Source organism: Canis lupus, chromosome X (assembly GCF_003254725.2).
Source record: "Canis lupus dingo isolate Sandy chromosome X, ASM325472v2, whole genome shotgun sequence".
NCBI lineage: Eukaryota > Metazoa > Chordata > Mammalia > Carnivora > Canidae > Canis > Canis lupus.
In genome coordinates, this window is record NC_064281.1 from 20,732,567 (window position 1) to 20,754,113 (window position 21,547).

The 21,547-nt window shown below is 40.1% G+C and overlaps 1 long non-coding RNA gene across 2 annotated transcripts in view; it reads left to right on the top strand.

The window, feature by feature from the left end:
• Window positions 1–619: 619 nt before the first annotated feature.
• The window catches only part of LOC112655692 (uncharacterized), a 57,012-nt gene continuing 36,084 nt past the window's right edge, over window positions 620–21,547 (top strand). The window contains exons 1-2 of one of the 2 annotated variants that reach the window (XR_003133840.3): window positions 620–785; window positions 21,179–21,265. This is a non-coding gene — a long non-coding RNA (uncharacterized LOC112655692). Of the gene's footprint in view, window positions 786–20,988; window positions 21,266–21,547 lie in introns of those variants that run through there. The other variant, XR_003133834.3, reaches the window with a different exon arrangement.

The following is a 21,547-nucleotide window of genomic DNA, read 5'->3' on the forward strand; positions in this document are numbered from 1 at the left end:
AATATATAATGTATTTTAAAATGCTGTCTTTGTTTATGCGGGCTTCTTAATTTATTGTCCTTGCTTGACTCTTGGAAGTGCTAAAGGGAGAGATGGATTGTTGAGAGTCTTACTTTTTGAAGGGAGGTCTGCAGACAGCAGCGCTGGCATCAGTCGAGAGCTTGTTAGAAAGGCACAGTATCAGGTCCTACTCAGACCTACTGAATCTGAATCTGCATTTTAACAAGATCCCTCTGCAGTTCATATGCTCATTAAAGTCTGAGAAGCACGGTTTGTGGGGATCCTTTATGTTAGCAATAGGTCAAGGAAGTGTGGAAGCCTTTTTCTAGAAGAGAATAGAGGTAGAGAAGAGTAAATACAGTGCTGTTTACTAGAGAATGATTAATGAGGGGAAAGTATGGGAATGTTGTTAGTGAAATTTTTACGAAACAATTTGGAAAAGGCTCACCAGTGCATTGAGGAAACTGTTCTAAATTGGCCAAGAAATGGAAAAAGTGAACAAGTTCAGACTGATCCTTGCCCCTCTCCAGCTGCTTGATTTCCATAGGGAGGCTGCTCTGTTGATTCTCCATTATCAAATGAGCCTTGGTTTTTCCCTTTTTCCCCTCTCAACCTTGGAGCAATCCTAGCTAGAATTTTGCTTCACTGCCAGATATTCTTTGGGAGCAGAGGTTGCTCACTTTATATAATAATATTTTACAACTTAACTTGCCTCTTCCCACAGATTACTTCCATAATGAGAAGACCAAGGACCTGTGGATTCTGCAGAACCTTCGTTTGACAAGGTACTGGTGAATGGTGATGCACAGATGGGCTGGGATGAGCTTAATTCATTATTACACACACACTACAGCTTTGTTTATTATTAATGACATGGCAGACATTTTCCTTAGCTCTGGAACTGAAAAAAGCAATAACCCCACCATAAGGGAGACAGGAATGGGAAGATAATAAATATTTATCACCAAATCTCTCTTTCCTAGCAACCACAAATGGAGGAGGAAATGAGCATCTAATTTTTTTGAGAGCCAGTGCCAGGAAAACAAAAGCTTTAAAAAAATTTCATTAATCAAGCAGATTGATTGCTGTGGGTTCTAGAAATCTCAATACAGTTTTTTAATGGAGGGAGATGCAATGATTGAGCACAGTTGAGACACTCTTGGATACCTGCAATCTTGGCCAGATGCCACTTGCAAAAATGACTGTCATCTATCAAGAGTATTAAATAATACAATCTGGTGGCTCTGTTCACAGAATAGTATTATTTTGTTTGTTTTTCTGAGCTAAATACACAGTATAGCAACAGAGTTATAAAATTGCATTGTCTCACACAGCATATGAGTTTGCATTTCAGAGAATTTACTAATACACTGGAATTGTGTTTTAAAGATTATGTCTAAGTCGAGATGTGTTATGCACTTTTTTTTTTTTGGCTTTTTTAAGTATGGTATAGTGTCCTTGAAAGAGTACAAGGTCTTCAAACTCTGTGAGGAGGACAACTCAGCTTCTCTAGGACCGGAAACCAATTTCCTCCATGTATGCATTTCACTGCCATTGTTTAATGCTAAATAGGAAAAGACAGAGCTAATATACGCTTCTAGTCCTATCACTGTAAGTAGTGATCCATGTGACTGAATAGATTCAAAGTCTGAGCCTCTGGGCCTCAGCTTCTTTGTTTGATAAATAAAGGGATTGAAAGAGAAACTTCTGGGGCACCTGGATGGCTCAGACAGTTAAGTGTCTGCCTTTGGCTTAAGTCATGATCCCAGGATCCTGGGATCTAGCCCCGCGTTGGCAGGGAGCCTGCTTCTCCCTCTCCCTCCACCCCGCACCTCGTGTGTGCATGTGTGCACTCTCTCTTTCTCTTTCTCTCTTAAGTAAATAAATAAAATCTTAAAAAAAAAAAACTCCTTGAGACCCCTTCTTGTAGTAGAACTCTGACCTTACAACTCCATGGCTAGCCTTGGTTTTCTTATCTGAATTCCGAGCCTTGGCCACCCATATAACTCCAGCATCAAGACCGTCACAAATATATATATATATATATATATATATATATATATATATATATATATATATGTTTTGTATTTGTGATGTATTTGTGATCTTACTCCTTTTTATCTTCTTTTTTATTCACCTGAGCTATATTTTATCTTTCTTTGATATTATTTGACTGATAAACCATGAAATGACTCTGGTTTGGCACGTCTCAGTGGATACATAACTTTAATGAAGCAAGCAGCACAAGTGTCCACTGACTTTGTTTTGTGGCCATTGTCTGTTGGGTGATGTTTATACCTGGTTCAGCCTGTGGAGCTACATCCTCCCTGAATGAGGAAGGAATCCTGAGGAAGTCATCTTACAGCTGCCTTCACAAAGGAGTAGGAAGACAAAAGGAACAATTGATAGAGAGGAGGGTGAAAACAAAATTCATTAGTTCTAACCATCTCTTGTTCAGCCTCTGTGACCTAATGCCCTTCCTAGGTGTTATATGTAGAAATGTCTTAACCTTGTGCAGTATTTGTCTTGGTGCACCGAAGACAAAGGTATATACTGCACACATTTTGTGTACCAGATTAGACATTCTCAGTATCTTGGATTCAATAATCATTGGGCCAGATTTCATGGGGTGAATGAACTACTCAGCACAGCAGATAATGCATTTCCCATTTTCCTAACTTTGTTCCTGACCATGATGATGCTATTTAATGCCCCGGAGATACAATTTACTAAATGATACACTAGTAGCCAGAACAAGTTAATAAACTTCTCCAAATGTCTACCTTCTACCCAGGAAGCAACTAATTCCTCATATTATCACCTCCAATATATTATAGAAATGTCAGTATGAGCATCACTATCAACACTTTGCTCTTACAGCTTCTTTGTTACACTATTGAGATAGGACTTCCTCTATCTGCAAAAGGGGCTCATTTGTAGAAAGAAGGCATATCTGCCTCTATGGATTGAGCTAGATTTCTAATTTGTAATAATGCATTTTTAAATGTCCTAACTCTTCTTGAATTTAGTACCATGAGAGAGTACTTAATGATATTATCCATGACGATCATTGGACCAAAATGCGCATCTTTAATAGTACATTTTCGTAGTTGGTAAATTTAAATGAGTTTATTCTCTAGCATTCATTCAAATACCTGTACAATTCTGGACCAGTATTCTGTGCAGCTCTTGCATTTTCAAGATTCATTTTCTAATCAGTGAAATCATTTACCTCTCTCAGATGCTAGGCTAGCAGTAATGGAGCTGAGAGAGTTGTTAACTATGACACTCTGCCTTTTATCTCATCTTTCTGGGAAAGGCAGGAAAAAAAATTGCCTTAGCCTCATCTTTTTTCACCCAAAGAGGAAACAGACACTAATCAACATTCATTTCTGCCCCCAAATTCAGCAACTCAGTCGTCCACAGTGTCATAGTGCTGTCTGTCACATGGGCTTCTAATCACGAAGTCTTCTTAAAAGAATGACCAGGAGCTTTGGTGTGTATAACAGGTGTGATCTGGTGCACTGCCCAGGACCATTTCACTTCTTCCTAAGGGAGGAATGATAACGATGGGCAAAGTGGTGGCATCTCTCTTTAAAATTCCCATCATACAGTGTGACTTAGAGCCTTGCAAAATACTAGACAGTATGCTCTGCTTTTACAGCGATAAAATCAATATGTTTGGAAAGATTTACATTTTCATCAAGGAAAGGAACATGGCAGATTTAGGCTTCCAGCAATTTATTGCATGTGACAATGTTGGCAGGAATGATTTAAGGAATTGAGAAATCACTGACCCTCTAAAATGCTTTAGGAGAGCAATATTAGAAAACTAGATGAGGTGATAATCTGTATTAATTTATAGTTGTCTAGCATTTTTTGAGAGTGCCATATAGAAGCCAAATTTTTATGCATGTCTCTTTTAAGTTATTTGCGCATTTGTGAAATGTAGAAATTGGGAAAGGCAGGACCATGAAATTGACAGTGTCTGTCTAACTCTATCTGAAGTCAGTTCCATCTTGTCTTGTCACATCTTTCACATTAAATCTGACTGTTCCCAAATATCTTTCACCAATTTCTAGTGGTAACCAAGGAAACACAGTAAAGGGGACCCATCTCTCTAAGGATTGGCTCACTAGAATTTCTACTTCTGTTAGAATTTCTGTCTTCTCATAATTTCTTATGGTTAGATTAAAAGTTTACTTTTGATTTTTACCTTTGGAAAGGCCACGAGAGGGTGTAAAAAATTATTGTTTTAAAATAATTTGATTTTGCCAAAGGGCTCCATGATCAGATTGATCATTATCTGACACTTTGAGAAGTTCAAGCAGTTGTTTATTATTCATCCTAATAGAAGGGACTAGAGACATGACTAATAGAAATCCACATATAGCCCACAGATTATTACAGTTTGTTTTTTCATGAAAAATTACAGCATTTCCATTTAAAATGTCTATTAATTAATTCTTTATTTGAGAGGGAGAGAGACAGAGACAGGGAACATGCAAGCCTGCAGGCATGAACAAAAGGGAGGGGCAAAGGGAGAGGGAGAGAATCTTAAGTGGAAAATATGCCCAGTGTGGAGCCTGATGTGGAGCTTGATCTTACGACCCCAAGGTCATCACCTCAGCTGAAAGATCAAGAGTCAGAGGCTTAACTGAGCCAGCCAGGTGCCCCTCATTTAAAATGTTTTAAATAAGAGGTCTGGACATCTACCCATACTTGCAACATCTTCTTTTTCCTCTGTTCTAGGTGAGGTGTCCCCTTTTGGAGTTTTATAGTGCTATATCCTCTCTGTTCCTAGTTCTTACTGTTGCTGTGTTTTTCATCTATTGATTATTGTCTGTCTATGCTTCATGAGGACAGGAACAGAGTCTGTTCCTGTTCATCATTGTGTTCCCTGTGGTCTTAAGCAGTGCGTGGTACTGAGTGGGCTATCACTCTTTTGACAAATGAATGGAATGAACATGGTACAGTCATCATATTTCATAACAGTCTTGTTTATGAAATAACAAGTTAAGACATCCTTTTTAGTAAAAAAATGTAATATGTCTTCCTTTGATTACAATATGATTACAGACATTTTGGAAAATATGAAAAAAGAAAACATGCAGGGATGGAGAAATTAATGTTTTGGTGTATATGCTTCTAGTAACTTTTCTTTATCTGTATTCACCCATATATAAGCATATTTCTTCGGTCCCACCACTATGCAAAATACTGTTGTAAACTGCTTTTCATTCTAATGGTATATTGTTTTCCCATTTTGAATTCTTTTTCTATCACATTATTTTATTGACTGTAAAGTGTTCCTTTAAATGGCTTTGCTATGATATATTTCATGAATTTCTCCATAATGGAATGTGGGTACCACAAAGTGTGGTGTGGAATGAACATTTAGTTTCTAATCCTGCTTGCTTTTTATATAAGAAAGAAATTAGACTTTGTTATTATTCAGTATACAAGTTGACATAGCTGCCTCCAATCAGTTCACATATGGGACGATTCTGAGTTCTGTTTGGCTAAGGGGATCCAGGAGGAAGGGAGAATCCCAAAGGGGCTTGATGGTGACTCACTCATTTGTTGTTTGAGTCTTTCATGGATTTCACTTGATTTGTGTCTTGTTCAGGGAATTATAGATTATATGTTAACCATATTATATATTAGCTTGTCTGTTGGCCTCCAAATGGACCAGTAGATTAGAAGAAATTTTACTAAGAAACTGAGGATTAAGAGACTACTCTGAAGGCAAGACTAAGCAAACCATAAGAAAATGGCAGAGTTGACTCTTATTTTTTGTGTGACTTCTTCCTTAGCCTCATTGTAGAGTGTGAACAATGATTCCTAATTAGATCTGACAGTAGACTACTTCCTACTATTTAAGTGCATGCACCCATTCACACACACACACACACACACACCCTATATCTTCAATATAAAGTCAATGGTTTGTTACCCAAAGGATGCAAAAATATAGATTTGAACGGGTACATGAACCCCGATGTTTATAACAGCATTATCAATAATAGCCAAACTATGGAGAAAGCCCAAATGTCCATCAACTGATGAATGGATAAAGAAGATGTGGGGTGTATATATATATATATACACACACACACATTTATATGCAGCATATAAATATACATAATGGAATATTACTAAGCCATCAAAAACAATGAAATCTTGCCATTTGCAACAACATGGATGGAGCTAGAGGGTATTATGCTAAGTGAAGTAAGTCAGTCAGAGAAAGACAAATACCATATGACCTTACTCATATGAGAAATTTAAGAAAGAAAACAGATGAACATATGGGAAGGGGGAAAAGATATAAAGGAGAGCGGGTAACAAGCCCTAAGAGACTCTTAACAATAGAGAACAAATTGAGGGTTGATGGGAAGGATGTGGGTGGGGAATGGGCTTGATAGGAGTTGGGTATTTTTAAAACGAATCTTTAGTTTTTTAAAGATTTAATATTCATTTTTAGAGAGAGAGAGAGAGCAGCAGAGGGAGAGAGAGAGAAAAATCCTCAAGCAGACTCCCTGCTGAGCATGGAGCTTGATGTGGAACTTGATTCCAGGATCCTGAGATCATGACCTGAGCTGAAATCAAAAGTCCGATGCTTAACCAACTGAACCACCCCGGCGCCCTGGGTGATGGGAATTAAAGAGAGTACTTGTTGTGATGAGCAATGGGTATTGTATGTAGGTGATGAATCACCGAATTTACTTCAGAAACCAATATTGCACTGTATGTTAACTACTAAAATTTAAATAAAGCCAATAACATCATCGTCTGAACACTATGTGAGAAAGTAACTGCTTTTTAAAAAACACATTTGTGTAATGGAGAGTGCATTTGGGAATGTTTCCTTCCTCATTGAGATTTTTGTCACTGAAAAGTAATTTCACACACATACACGCACACACACATTGGGGACAGAATTTTTCAACACCTTCAAAATTTTTTCAGAAGAGAATTTTGGTGGGACTTATAATAATAGTTTGCGAAAGATATAAAGATTTGGCACATCCTGAATAGTTTGCAAGAATAAGTGAATATCATTAAGGAAGGTAGAAATTTACTGGTCTATTTGCCCCTGAAGCCATTGTATATAATTGGTTATTGGGAATAGAAAGCAAGTATAATGATTTGGTAAGCATGGGCAATGATGCATTTCTTTCATTTCTAAGTACATATATGTATGATATGTCTTTAAAGTTTGGCTATTAAAACTAAGAATTATAATAAACTGAACTTAGAATCAGAACTTCATATTGCTACATTAGAGGGTGTTAAACTAAGACTTAAAAAGATGAAGCATATTCAATCATATCGCTTTTCCCAGAACAGTTATAGTATGATAATATTTTGGAGAGAGAAACAAGTTTTTGGTACCATTAAGAAATGACATAAAAATTACTTCAAAATATTGCTTTTACAATGTTTATCCCTTTTAAAATAATTTCTCTTTTGGAGAAAGCCATGATGTATATGACATTTTCAGTTCTACACATATGTTTATTATAAGTAAATTAAATTAACTTCAACCTACTGAAGATACTATATTATTTAATGATGAGTCTGCAATAAATATTTGGGATCACTTCCCTACACAAAATAGAAATAGAGTAGGCAAGAAATGGGATAAAGACTGCCAAAGAGATTATAATTTGTAATTATATGCAGAACTAATCACACCAATTCTAATAAAATGTCCTGCTCAGCAACTTGAAGCCTTCACAATTTATAGCAAAACACATTATCTCTTTGGGCATTGGAATTAAAGCCAGATACACCTTGGATCTTTCCATCGTAAGATCCAGTCAACTCAAGGTCTTGATTTTTGATCCCTGAGACATTGCCTCTTTAACTGTAAATTCCTTCACTTTCCTATATGTGTGGAATGTGGTCTTCACGTGGTCTCTTATTCCCTTCTGTTTACACCTGTTTACACTTGTTCGTCTACACTCAGCAGCTTCGAAGCCTCCATAAACATCCTAAACTTTCTGGCCTCTTTGACCAGTGCAAGGTTGTGTGTTTTTCCAAGCCTCACTCACCCCGACTCCTGCTTTCTACCTAGAAAAGTTATGGTAAGCATCTGTTTATTCGAAGCTGCCAAACTGCCTTTCAGAGTGCTTGTGCCATTTTGCATTCTCACCAGCAGTGTGTGAGTTTCAGTTGCCTTGCATCCTTATCAGCACTTGAATATTTTCAGGTGTTTTGTTTTAGTCATTGCTTACCCCCCCCCCCGCCACCCCCCCAGCTTTATTGAGTTATAATTGACACATAACACCTACAAATGTAAGGTGTACATGGTACATGCTGATGACTTGGTATATGTATATATTGCAAAATCATGACCTCAATAAGGTTAGTTAATGCATCCATCACTTCACATAACTGCTATTTTTTTTTATAATGGAAAAATTTAAGATCTACTGTCTCAGCAACTTCCAATCATATAATATTTTATTGTTAATAGTAGTCACCATGTTGTATATTAGGTCCCCAGAAGTTATTTATGTTGAAACTGGAAGTTTGTTTCCTTTGACCAACATCTCCCTATTTCCCAGCCCCTGGCAACCACCGGTGTACTCTCTGCTCTTGAGTTCAGCTTTTTAAATTCTTTTTATTTTTTTTAAAGATTTTATTTATTTACTCATGAGAGACACAGAGAGATAGAGGCTGAGACACAGGCAGAGGGAGAAGCAGGCTCCTCGCAGGGAGCCTGATGTGGGACTCGATCCCCAGACCCCAGATCAGTCTGCCCTCAGTCGAAGGCAGACACTCAACTGCTGAGCCACCCAGGTGTCCCTGAGTTCAGCTTTGTTTTTAGATTCCACATGGAAGTGGAGGTATACAGTATAGGTCTTCCTGTGTCTGACTTATTTCACTTAGCATAATGCCCCCAGGGTCCGTTCATGTTGTCGTAAATGGTAGGATTTCCTTCTTTTTATGGATGAATATTTTTTATTGCATATACAGACCACATTTTCTTTTTTTTAAGATTTTATTTATTTATTCATGAGAATACACAGAGAGGAGATCGAGAGAGAGGCAGAGACACAGGCAGAGGGAGAAGCAGGCTCCATGCAGGGAGCCAGACGCGGGACTCGATCCCGGGTCTCCAGGATCACGCCCTGGGCTGAAGGCAGCGCTAAACCACTGTGCCACCTGGGCTGCCCCAGACCACATTTTCTTTATCCACTCATCCATCCATGGAAACTTAGGTTGTTTCCATGTCTTGGCTCTTTTTTGAATATTAATACTGCAGTGAACATAGGGGTACAAATATCTCTTTGAGTCAGTGATTTAATTTCCTTCAGATAATATACCCAGAAGTGGGATGTTGGATCATATGGCAGTTCTATCTTTAATTTTTTGAGGACTCTCCATACTGTTTTACACAGTGGTTACACCAATTTCCATTCCCATCAACAGTTCACAAGTGTTCCCTTTTACTCACATCCTCATGAGCATGTGTTAAGGCTTATCTTTTTGGTCATAACTTTCCTAATTGGTGTGAGGTGATAACTCGTGGTTTTGCCTTGCATTTCTGTAATGACTAGTGATATTGAGCATCTTTTTATGTGTTGTTGGCTATTTGTCTGTCTTCCTTAGAAAGATGTCTATTCAGGTCCTCTGCCTATTTTTAAAATCAGGTTCTATCTTTTTGCTATGGAGCTGTAGGAGTTCCTTATGTATTTTGGATTTTAACCCCCATCCGATACATGGTTTTATAAATATTTTCTCCCCCTTTGTAGGTTGCCTCCTTCTTTTGTTGACTGTTACTGCTTTGCAGAAGCTTTCTTGTTTGATGTCATCTTATTTGTTTATTTTTGCTTTTGATGTCACATCTGAAAAATCATTGTCTAGACCAAATGTCAAGGAGTGTTTCTGAGAGGTGTACTATAGTGTCTGCTGTTTTGGGGTGGAGTGCTTTATAAATGTTAATTAGGTCAAGTTGGTTGATAATGTTGTTCAGGTCCTCTACATCTTAGCTGCTTTGGGTCAGTCCCACACAGGTACAGAGGAGGAATTTGTACACAAAGGATCCCCTTTCCAAAGTTAAGGGAAAGCATCTCTCCTTACCAGGATTCTTCCCATACCCTATGGATCTCAGACGCCCCTCATTATGGCCATTTGGCCAGAAAGACAGCATTTTTCTTCAAGTTTTAATTTCCTGTGCTGCTGCCTTAGAGAGAGAGGAGGAGGGGGCAGAGAAACCAAGAATTTTTCCACAGGATGCACACCATAGATTTCTTTTTTTAAGATTCTTTTGTCGAGAAACATTCTCTTGGAGTTTTGGCTATCGTGCTGATGCATAGGTCCATGACTGAGGTCCTCCACAGAGAAAGGCAAGGAGAGAAAGAAGGAAAAAACCCCAAGAGTTCTTCTCTACTCTTCCACTTGCAAACACCCTTTCCCTGGTTCTCTGATCAGGAATATGGAATTTCTCTTAGAGGTTTGGCTGAAGGATCCGCTGCATGGTTTTGTAACTGGTGTCAAAGCTGAGGGAGATAAGAGGGGGAAATAAGTGGAAAGTCATTACCATATGGGTTGATTTTTAAAATTTGGACTTCTTTCCCTAATTTTCTTGCTGTTGTTTACTTTGCAGAGCTCTCAGGAGGTTGCCTTTTATATTGAAAGTATTTAGTTGTCATTGTTGGGGGAGAGAGACTATGATAGGCTTATTTCAACTTGGCTCACACTACAAGTCCTGATTTGTGTTTTGAAAAGATGATTCTCTGGAGCAAGCTAAGAGGGGATGTAGTGGGGTTAATGCGTAGATCACTCTAATAGTCTAGTTAACAGATGGTGATAGCTTGGATTAGGAAGGTAGCAGCTGAATTGATGAGAAAAGTATGGTTTCAAGAGACATGTAAGAGGCAAAATTAATTGGATTCAGTAAAAAGTTTAAAGCAGGGAATTGAAAGGGAAGTGTAAAAGATGATGCCATAATTCTGGCTTGAGAAAATGGATGGTGGTGGTACCATTTGCTGAGGTAGGAAATACTTGAAGAGGACCACATTTGTGTGTGGAAGGAAGGGCACGGGAGGTGCTGAGTTCAGTTTTGGACATGTAGAGCTTGAGGTGCCCTTGAGACAGCTAGGCCAAATGTCAGGTAGGCAGACGTATGGATACACAGCTTGGAACCTGCAGTGGCTTTGGACCAGAGATTGAAATCTATGAACTATTTGTATAAAGGTGGTAATCAAAATCACAGCTATGATTTTACACCGAGAGAACTGAGAATAAAAGAGGGCCCAATACCACATCTGGAAGAATCCAGATGTTTAATGGCTTAGTAGAGGATAAACTACGAAAAGGAGATTTAGAAGGAACCAACAGAGATCTAAGAAGAAAACAGGAGAAGGGTATGCATCGTAGAAGCCATTGACAGAGTATTAAAAGTTGATTGGATCACAGTGTCTCATGTTCTTGAGATATCAAAGAAGCTGAAGACTGAAAAATGTTCCCTTTGAGTTTAGCAACGTGGATGTCACTAGTGCCTTTAGTAGGAGTAGGAGCAGGAGCCAGATTAGAATGAATTGGAGAAGGAGCAGGAAGTGAACAGATGGATGTCACATGTACAGACGACTCCTGGGGGAAGTTTTGCTCTGAAGCAGAAGATGAAGATAGGGCTCTATTTACTCGGAGGATATGGGTTAGAAGGAGGTTTTTTTTTTTTTAAATGGGAGAAATTTGAGCATGTTGGAGACTTATGGGAATTGTCTTTTTGAGGAAGGGGATTGGATATATCAGAGGAAGAGGGAAGAATTGAGAAGTAAGTTTCAGGGGTGGGTGGCAGAGGAAAATGGGATCCAAAGCATCAAGGGATTGGCCTTATATGGAAGGCAGGCCTCAGTCCTACAGTAAAGGGTCAGGTTGAGGAAAATGCTCAGAATGGGCACGGATGTCCATAGGTTTCCATGTTTGGCCAGAAAGTTGAGGGAGTTCCTGCCTGGTGTCCTCTATGTCATCTGTAAAACAGCGGGTATTGATATCATGTTCTGCAAGTTGAGGGAGAGGTAATGAGTGTTGCATTGGGGGCCACTCTGAAGTTTGAGGGGACAGATGCTATGGTGACTAGGAGAATAAGCTGTTGAAGGAAGTGTGTTAAGGCCCAAATCCTTTTCACTCCATGTTCGGAATACTGAATTTTCAGCCACTGCTCCATACTGGAACTCCTTTTTCCCTGCACGTTCACCTGTGTCATCACCCCTGCGAGGCATGCTTCTGGCGCCTTTGTCTAATGACTTGTCCTCATCCTCCGGGTCTCAGTTTGGATGCCTTTCCTCTGACAAACCTCTGCTGTGGTTAGGTAGAAGAGGTTAGCTGTTCTGGATGTGTGCTTCCAGGGCCACCCTTACCTTGTTTCCCACAGTCCATGTGGGTGCAGTTGCTTGTCTGACTGGTCACCTCTCCTACTCTGAAGTCAGCTCTCCGAGGTTGAGGGCCCACACGATTAGGGGCAATGATAACATGGTTAGCTCTAACCTATAGTACATGGCCTGTCTCAGAATAGGCACACAAGATTCAGTTTCAGAATGAACGTGGAAAATTGACTATGATGAGAGAACTGATCACAGGGCTAGAAGGAGGGTGGCACCTGTCCAGGTGAAAGAGTCTGTACGAAGTGCTATTTTGTGAACTCAGGTACTGGCCCCTTGGCAGCAGAAGCAGGAGGGAAACCATCAGGGAGATGTGAGATTAAGACTCTTCTCTACTGGGGTTAAGGGCCGGGGGTAGTGGGGTGGGGGACACAGACCCATGCTGCCCCCTGATGGTGTGATAGTGCTGGACGGGAGCTGTTGGAGGCGCTCACGGCTGAGGGCACCGCCTTTCTGGACAAGGCTTCTATTTGCACGGGACCAAATGTGGTTGTGAGTGTTGGTGGTTGATATCAACTCTCTTATTTAATATTGCTCATTATTTCAGCAACCTGCGAATAACAGCTGGACTGTGTGGGATGAAAGCAACTTTTCAGTGCAGGCAAACAGATCATGGCAGTTCTCTTGGAGAAATAGCACTTGTTAGTTTTCAAAAATAAATCTGCTTTTTTGTCCTCGTTCTTAAAAAATGCCAAATTGCAAGATGTGCATGTGTGCGTGCATGTGCGTGCGTGTGTGTGTGTGTGTGTGTGTGTGTGTGTGTGTGTAAGATGAGGCCAGGACAAATTTAAACCAAAGGAAATGCTTTAGAGCTAGGCTGCCTCCTCCTCCTTCAAAGGCTGATAAGCACAAATGCCATTTCGGCACTGGATTTACAGTTCCTCTCGTGTATGCCCGGCAAACTCACTTATCTTCAGGGGATACTAGTTCATGGAGAAAACAAGTTCGTACCGGGAAGTTCAATTATTCTCCTAAAATATCAATAGCTTAGCGGTAAGAAAGCCAAAACAACAGGCCCTTTTCTAGATTGGATGGATTCTCAAGACATCTATAAAGGCTTGCTCCAAACAGCAAGAAAGTAATAGCTATAAATGTTACCCAGTGGGCAGGGTTGGGAATGGAGATCGCTCCTCCTGGTCTCCAGTTAGAAAGTGTGACTGGTGCTCCATCACTCACGGCAGGAGCTCCTCTGCCTCAGTTTTCCTTTCCCTTTATTTTAGTTATCACTCTTGCTCTTCATGGCGGTGGGTGCATTTTCCAGGTCTTTGGTCTAGGATTTCTCTTTTGGGTTGTCTCTGGAGTGACTGTCTTCGTTTAGGAGAGCAGCTTGGCGTTTCCCTGGGGAGCCCCTGCCAAACTGGGGAGTTTAGTGTTGCCTGCTCTGCGCCAGTCCTCAGCAGCCCAGTAATGTGATTGGCTGCAAATCCTTGAGGTGAATGGCATTTTGAGGGTTTCTCTTTCATTCTAGACTGCCTAATCAATGTGTTTTGGGGGGACAGGGGGTTGATAATTGAAATCCTTTCTATGAAGCTAGCTGCCTCCATTGGTAGCGCTGCAGGGAGTGTAGTATATGGTGAGGACTTGTGTCTGCCATCACTTTGTCATAGGAGGGCAAAGTGTCTGAAAAAGAGCTTGGCTTTGGAGGAGCCCTGACTTCGCCTTTGAGACTACATGGCTCATTGGGTCTTTCTCCATGGCTATAAGAAATTCGTTTTTAGTATAAGAGGTACACTAAGCGCTTTCATTAATTCCTTTCATATTTGAAAACAGAAAACTGGGAGGGCTTTGGTAAGCCATACATGTATCTGATATGCAGTTACACAGAACTCTTACAAATGAAAGAAATTGTTGATCGCCTCCCCCCACCCGCCCACTCCACAGCAGTTCTATATAACAAGCCCTTATTTATAACCTGTACCTAAAGAGGAAATGGTGTGCCATAGTGGTTGAGAAGGGGGCTTAGGGGTTAGAGGATCTAGGTTCTAGCTATTTGGACTTGGGCAAACCATTTAACCCTTTTCAGCCTTTGTTTTCCCATCTGTAAAATGGAGAAAATAACAGTACTCACAGGACTGTTATAAGGATCAAATGAGATCATGCAAGTAGAGTTTGGCACACTGCCTGATGGTGCTGAATAATTAATCGTTCGTGTGATTTAACAGAGCTTTTCACTATTTTTTTCTAATCCTCTTCCAAGGAAAATAGATCAGTTATATAAAGAGCTCATTGTTCTGCTGCACACCTTGGTAGTTTTAAGTAAGCAAGTTTGGGATTAGACATGAGGGTGAACTGAATTCCTCTACCCACTCCTCACTCTCTTACTCCTTTATTTTATTGGTTTTCATAGCACATATCACAATACCTGTTGTGGGTTGAGTTGTGCTCTCCCAAAAGGTATGCTGAGATCTATGCTAGTTGCTAGGGCTGCCATAACAAATACCATAGACTGCAGGGCTTGGATGACAGACATTTATTTCCTCACAGTTCTTAAGGCTGGAAATCCAACCTCAAGGTGTAGGCAGAGTTAGTTTCTTCTGAAGAGTTTCTCCTTGGCCTTTAGATGGCTCTCTTCTTCCCCTTTCTTCCCACCATCATTCCTCTGCATGTGTCTGTGTCCTAATTCCCTCTTCTTTTAAGGCCACCAGTCCCATTGGATTAGGGCCCCACTCCAGTGACTTCATTTAAACTTAATTGCTTCTTTAAAGGCCCTTTCTCCAAATACAGTTACATTCTGAGATACTAGGGGTTAGGACTTTATTTTTTTATTTTTTTATTTTTTTGGGGTTAGGACTTTAATGTGAATTTGGGGGGAGGGTGCAATTCAGCCCATAACAAAGTCCTAACCTCTGGTATCCATGAATATGACCTTATTTGGAAATAGGACCTTTGCAGATGTAATCAAATTAAGATGAGGTCATGCTGGATAGAGTAGACCCTAAATCCAATGACTGGTGTCCTCAGAAAAAGTGATCCAGAAACATGGAAGAGACATCCAGAGAAGAAGGCCGTGTAAAGATGGAGGCAGAGATTGTAGATATGTTGCCACGAGGCAAGGAATGTGAAGGACTGCTGACCACTGCCAAAAGCTAGAAGAAATCAGGAAGAATTCTTCCTTAGAGCCTCCAGAGGGAACATGGCCTTGCTGACTTCTTGATTTCAGACTTCTGGCTGCCAGAACTGTGAAAGGATAAATTTCTGTTGTTTTAAGCTATGCATTTTGTGGCAATTTAATATGGAAGCCGTGGCCAGCTAATACATTATCTGACATTATATATTTGTTACTTGTCTTCTCTATCTTCTACTGGAATATAAGTTCCATGAGGTCAGGGATTTGCCTGTCTTGTATTGCTAGCCTAATGGATATTGAATGAATGAATGAATGAATGAATGAGGGGAATTTACAAGAAGAGAGTGAGGAACAGGGATGGAGAAAGAAAAAGGAGTGGAAAGCCCTGAAAAGGCAAATGATCATGAGTCTCAAACATAGTTGACCCTTGAACAACATGGATTTGAATTGCACAAGTCCACTTAAATGTGGATTTTTTTTCAATAAATATATTGGGCGTTTTTTTGAAGATTTGCTGCAATTTAAAAAAACTCACAGATGAACCACACAGCCTAGAAAAATAGAAAAATTTAGGAAAAAGGCATTATTTTAAGAATATAGTATATAACACATATACAAAATATGTGTTAATTCACTGTGTTATCAGTAAGCCTTCTGGTCAACAGTAGGCTATTAGTACTTTAGTTTTTGGGGAGTCAAAAATTATATTTGGATTTTCCACTGTGAGGGACGTTGGTGCCCCTAAACCTTGCGTGTTCAGGGGTCAACTGTGTACTAGTCTACTATTGAGTGGAATTCTGGTGGAGCTGGGAAAGGAATTGAGTCCAGTTTGATGTGGCAAGAAATAGAGACAAAATATGGAAATTGGGGCCAGAGGAATACTGGGAACTTAAACCCCTACTGAACAGAAATTGAGGGGATTGCATTGGACTTTCATGGGTCATGGAAATAGCAAGGCCCAAACCAATTACACCTCAATCCCCAAGGAACAAGAGGGCCACCTGACTTCTGGTTAACAGATAAGACAGGGATCCCTGGGTGGCACAGCAGTTTAGCGCCTGCCTTTGGCCCAGGGCGCGATCCTGGAGACCCGGGATCGAATCCCACGTCGGGCTCCTGGTGCATGGAGCCTGCTTCTCCCTCTGTCTGTGTCTCTGCCTGTCTCTCTCTCTCTCTGATGTGACTATCATAAATAAATAAAAATTAAAAAAAAAAGAAAACAGATAAGACATGTCGTCTCCTAGATCTATCCTCCATGTCCCCTACATTTTCCCATGACATTTATCTTTTTGTCAATTTTCTCTGAGTTTGTGTAAGATTTCTCAAACTCATTCTAATCCTCTAGTTTAGTTCTCTGCAGTAGTCTACCTAGCTCTCCACTATATATATATATTTTTTTTCATCTGCAAGCAATCTTTCTTGACCTTAGGTGGTTCTGTTTTTAGAAATGAAATGTCATTTCAAATGTTAGTATAGTTCCAAAAGATAGATTTTTTTTATATTGTTCTCCTTTACTTTTTTTTTTTTTTTTTACTTTTTATTTATGATAGTCACAGAGAGAGCAAGAGAGAGAGAGGCAGAGACATAGGCAGAGGGAGAAGTAGGCTCCATGCACCGGGAGCCCGACATGGGATTCGATCCCGGGTCTCCAGGATCGCGCCCTGGACCAAAGGCAGGCGCTAAACCGCTGCGCCACCCAGGGATCCCGTTCTCCTTTACTTTTGAAAGAAGTTCCTTAAAACTTTTTTGTTCCCAATCTGTACAAGGTCTTCGTATTTTGATCTCTTGACTCTCTCTCTCTCCATTCAGTAAGATTTTTCTACTTGTTCTTCCTGATATCTATGCTTAACAATTACTGAGATTGACATGTTTGTGTCCCAGTTAAAATGTTTTAATCTAAGGCACAAAGAAAAGCTTGTATTGTCTATTGTTTTCCTTTGATAAATTGGGGTTTCATTTTAGTGTGAGGAATAGGAAGAATGTTTTACAAAGGAGACAGACATGGGGCAGGGAACCTGCAACATAATGATGTATAAGAAGTATATATTTGGTCATCTGAATGGTTTGTTTGGTTTTTATCCCCAGTTCCTGAAAATGCTTCAGAGCCATGAAGGTAAAACAGGTGTCTTTTTATTAATGAAAGTGCTTGTGGACCCCACCCAAGGTGGGGGCTGGTTACTAGGAGAACCAACCATGTGATCAGGGGGTTGAAAGTTTTCAGTTCCAACCTCCACTTCCACCTTTGGGGAAGGGAGAGGGGCCTGAGGTTGAATCAGCCACTGCATAATAACTTAGTCAGTCATAACTGTGTAATGAAGCCTCCATAAGAACTCAAGAGGGCAGCTTTTTGGGCCTTTCTTCAGACAGTTTTGCATGAACATTTGCACATGTTATTGAGCTGGGTTCCAAGGTCTTCAAGGACAGAAGTCCTTTGCGACCTTTGCCCTATGTATCTCTTCATCTGGCTGTTGAATGGTATCCTTTGTCTTATGCTTTAAAAAACTGGTAAACATAAGTGTTGCCTTTAGTTCTGTGAGCTGTTCCAGTAAATTAACAGAACCTAAGGAGGAGGTCACTGGAACCTCCAATCTGTAGCTGATTGGTCAAACAACCTAGGGTTTGTGCCTGGCATCTGAAGTGGAAGATAGGGGGCAATCTTATAGGATCGAATGTTTGACCAGTGGGATCTGATGGTGTCTCTTGGTAGGTAGTATCAGAGTTGCAATGAGTTCTCAGACTCCCTGTTGGTGTTTGAGAATTGCTTGGTATTGTGTGGGAGCAAAGCCCGCCCCCCCTCAAGTTGGAATTGGCTCCGGGCACCCTAAAAGAAAAGCAACCTGCTAGGCCAAGTATTTTATCTTCCACGTTTGTTGTAGCAAATGGTAGGTCCTGACCCAATTCTTCCAATCATGATTGTCCTTGTTAACAGTCTTCTAGCATAATGCCTTTGCTTTTCTCAGTCCCTTTGTCTAACCTTGCTGAGCCTGATGGTGATATCCACTGGTTTCTTTCTGCCCCATATACAAGTACTTGTATACTTCTGGAAATATTTGGGTTTTCTCTTTCTCATGTGGCCCATAGCTTACTTGTTCCTATTTAGAGCTGCTCTGACTTCAGGAGCTTTTTTTAAAAAATATTTTATTTATTTATATTCATGAGAGACACACAGAGAGAGGCAAGGAAATAGGCAGAGGGAGAAGCAGGCTCCCTGCAGGAAGCCTGGTGCAGGACTTGATCCCAGAACCCCAGGATCATGACCTGAGCCAAAGGCAGACACTCGACCACTGAGCCACCTAGGTGTCCTGACTTTGGGAGCTTCTGTGAAATTGTATCCAGTATTCTTCATGTGTTGGCCCGCTGATGAATCGTCTCCTTAACCCAGTCATCTACATAACATGCCACCTTCTCATGTTTCCCAGGGTTGATACAGATTTTCCCATATTTTCTATTTCTTTGGATATCATGGTAGGAACTTGGGAGAGAAAGAAATGAATTGCATGGCATCAAATTGCCATCTTGAAATAAAATTGAGAAAATGATATGGCAGCTGGGACTTTTCTAGAGGAGGTAGGTCTGAGAGGGTATAAAGGATACACATGGTCTGGCATTAGAAAGTTATGGGTTTTAATCCCAGTTTGGCCTTCTTCTGGCTATATGTCCTTGGCTGTTTGATCTTTCTTTCTTACATCTCTGCTCTTCAGGAATGGAAAGCATCTGTCTAGATGGAAAAAATGAGAGAGGGCATAAGATGCTGAACTCAAGAACAGAGGCACATTAGAATGAAGGTGATCTGAATAGGGATGAGAACAAGGTGAGATACCGCAAATGTCATGGTTGCCTTTTTTACAGCCACTTCCTCTTTTTCTTGGTGAGAAGAGCCCAAATTTTTTCAGATATTTATGCCCCTTTATACAGATATGGTGGTCCTTCTTCTCTTGCAAAGTTTGGACATGAGTATGTGACACAGTGGCCAGAGAGTCATGAAGGAGACATTGTGGGGACTTCTGCAAAAGCTCTTCTTATTGTTGAAAAGAGAACAAGAGGTAGAAATGTCTCCTCTTCTTGCACTGGATGATTTTGCATGTGGCGTCATGAGCACAGGAGTGTGATTCTGAGGACAAGCTCCCTCCCAAGGATGAGCTTTTGGTCTTGGGATATTAGAGAGGAGAGGAGAAAACCAAAGTACTAGATGATGTTGCAAAGACCCTGAACTAATCAATCTTAAAATTTCTGTCTCTCTAGACTTCTTCAGTTAATAAACAATGGAACTGTGTGGATTTTCTTTTTTTATTTGCAACCCAGAGCATATGAAATGATACAAGAGAGACCAGTGTGAGTTTGGCTGGCCTGGGAAATAGATGTGGTTAGTCAGAGGGAGGAATACCATTAAAAGCTTTACAAAGCAGATAGCAGAGTTGAGGTTTGGTGTGGTGGAACACAGAGAGCTGCAGAAAATCTTAATAAACTGAAGTTGATGGATGTAGCCTTTTAAGCAAGAGTCACTTGAGAATGATAGGATGGCTGAGAAAATGAGTGGAAGAGTATGGACATAAAACTAGCTAAAGAATTTGGCAGTGGTCCAGGTATGAAACAATAGGCACTGGACCAGAGTCTTTTTATTAGAAGAAATCACTGGGTACTTTTGCTTTTGTTTCTCCTTCTTTTCTCCTGTAAGGCCTGGCGAGAAAGAACTTCCTTTTAGTGAGACAGGATGTCTATCTTTGGGCAAAGTCTTCAGTATAAGAGATGTTATCAAGGAGCAGATTGCTGGCTTACCAAGAAGAGAGATGAATGCCCAGCAAGTGGGAGATGGAGGAATAAAGATGAATTCTTTGTGAGATACCATGGTGATAGCAGTATCCCCATGTGCACTGTCCATACCCGTTCTGTGTGTTGCATTCCCGAAGGGGAGGGAGGAATCCATACTCTCCAGTGGCAGTTAGGGGCATCCAGCAGCACATGACATCTGCTTCTTCACTTGGGAAGCTTCTCAGGTGGGATTTATAAAGAAAACATATTTCTATGTAATTCTTAGCTCAGTGTGAAAAGCTATAAAATAGTGTCTTATATTCAGGTCCCATGTTAAGCGAGTCTGATATTTGCATATTTGGATTTAAGATAAAATAGTGTTCCATTGTAAAAATGTTCACCAACAGGTTACTTTAAATAGTAACTGTTTCTCGTGTACATTAGAATATAATTAAATTTTCAGTTGACTTTACTAGCAACATGTCTCTTTTGTAAAGTAAACTCCAACTGCAAAGAAAGTTATTTTCATGCTTGGTAAAGACACATTGTTCTAAATAATGATTACAATGGAGAAATTAGAAGACACACACAGCTTTTACCCAGCAGGAAGTGTATTTTGAGACTCAATAAATTTAAGCTAATCTGTTTTTTTTAAAAAAAAAAAAAAAGCACAATTTCTTCTCTATACAAATTGTATCAGTTAGAGATTTCATTTGGCAGAAAATCCCAGAAAAGCTGACAAACAGTGGTTTAAAAATTAATGGGATTATTTGTCTAACGCTTCAGAAGTCTGAGAGAAAACAGCTTGAGGATGCCATCAAGGAAAAAAATTCTTCCTCTCCTCCTGCTGTGCCCTCATAGCCAATGGCTGTTTCACTTTGAACCCTACCAAAGATACAGATAAATGGAGGAAGGAAGAGATAAAGGAGCACCAGTTGACTTTTACTTGTGTTTCATTGCACAGGCCTGAGTCCCATGGTCACTCCTAGAGGCGACATAGCCTGAGAAGGTGAGCTTTCAGCTGTCCTGCCTTTATAATAACAGAAGACAGGTAAGAAGGGGTTGGAATGATATTGAGCTGGATAATTTATAGTATATGCTTCAATGATGTTAGTTACTTTGAGAGAAGAAGGAATGTCATATAAGGACATGTCAAATGGCACATCAGACGGCAGACTGGCTAGATTTTGACACCACTACCTTAAAATACACTTATATGGTGTATTAGTCTGGTGTTGGCCAATGAAACAGCTATTCTAAATAATTTGCGAATACAGTGGTTTACTATAGGAATAAGAGCTTAGATGACTATTGACAAGCTGGGAGTACAAAC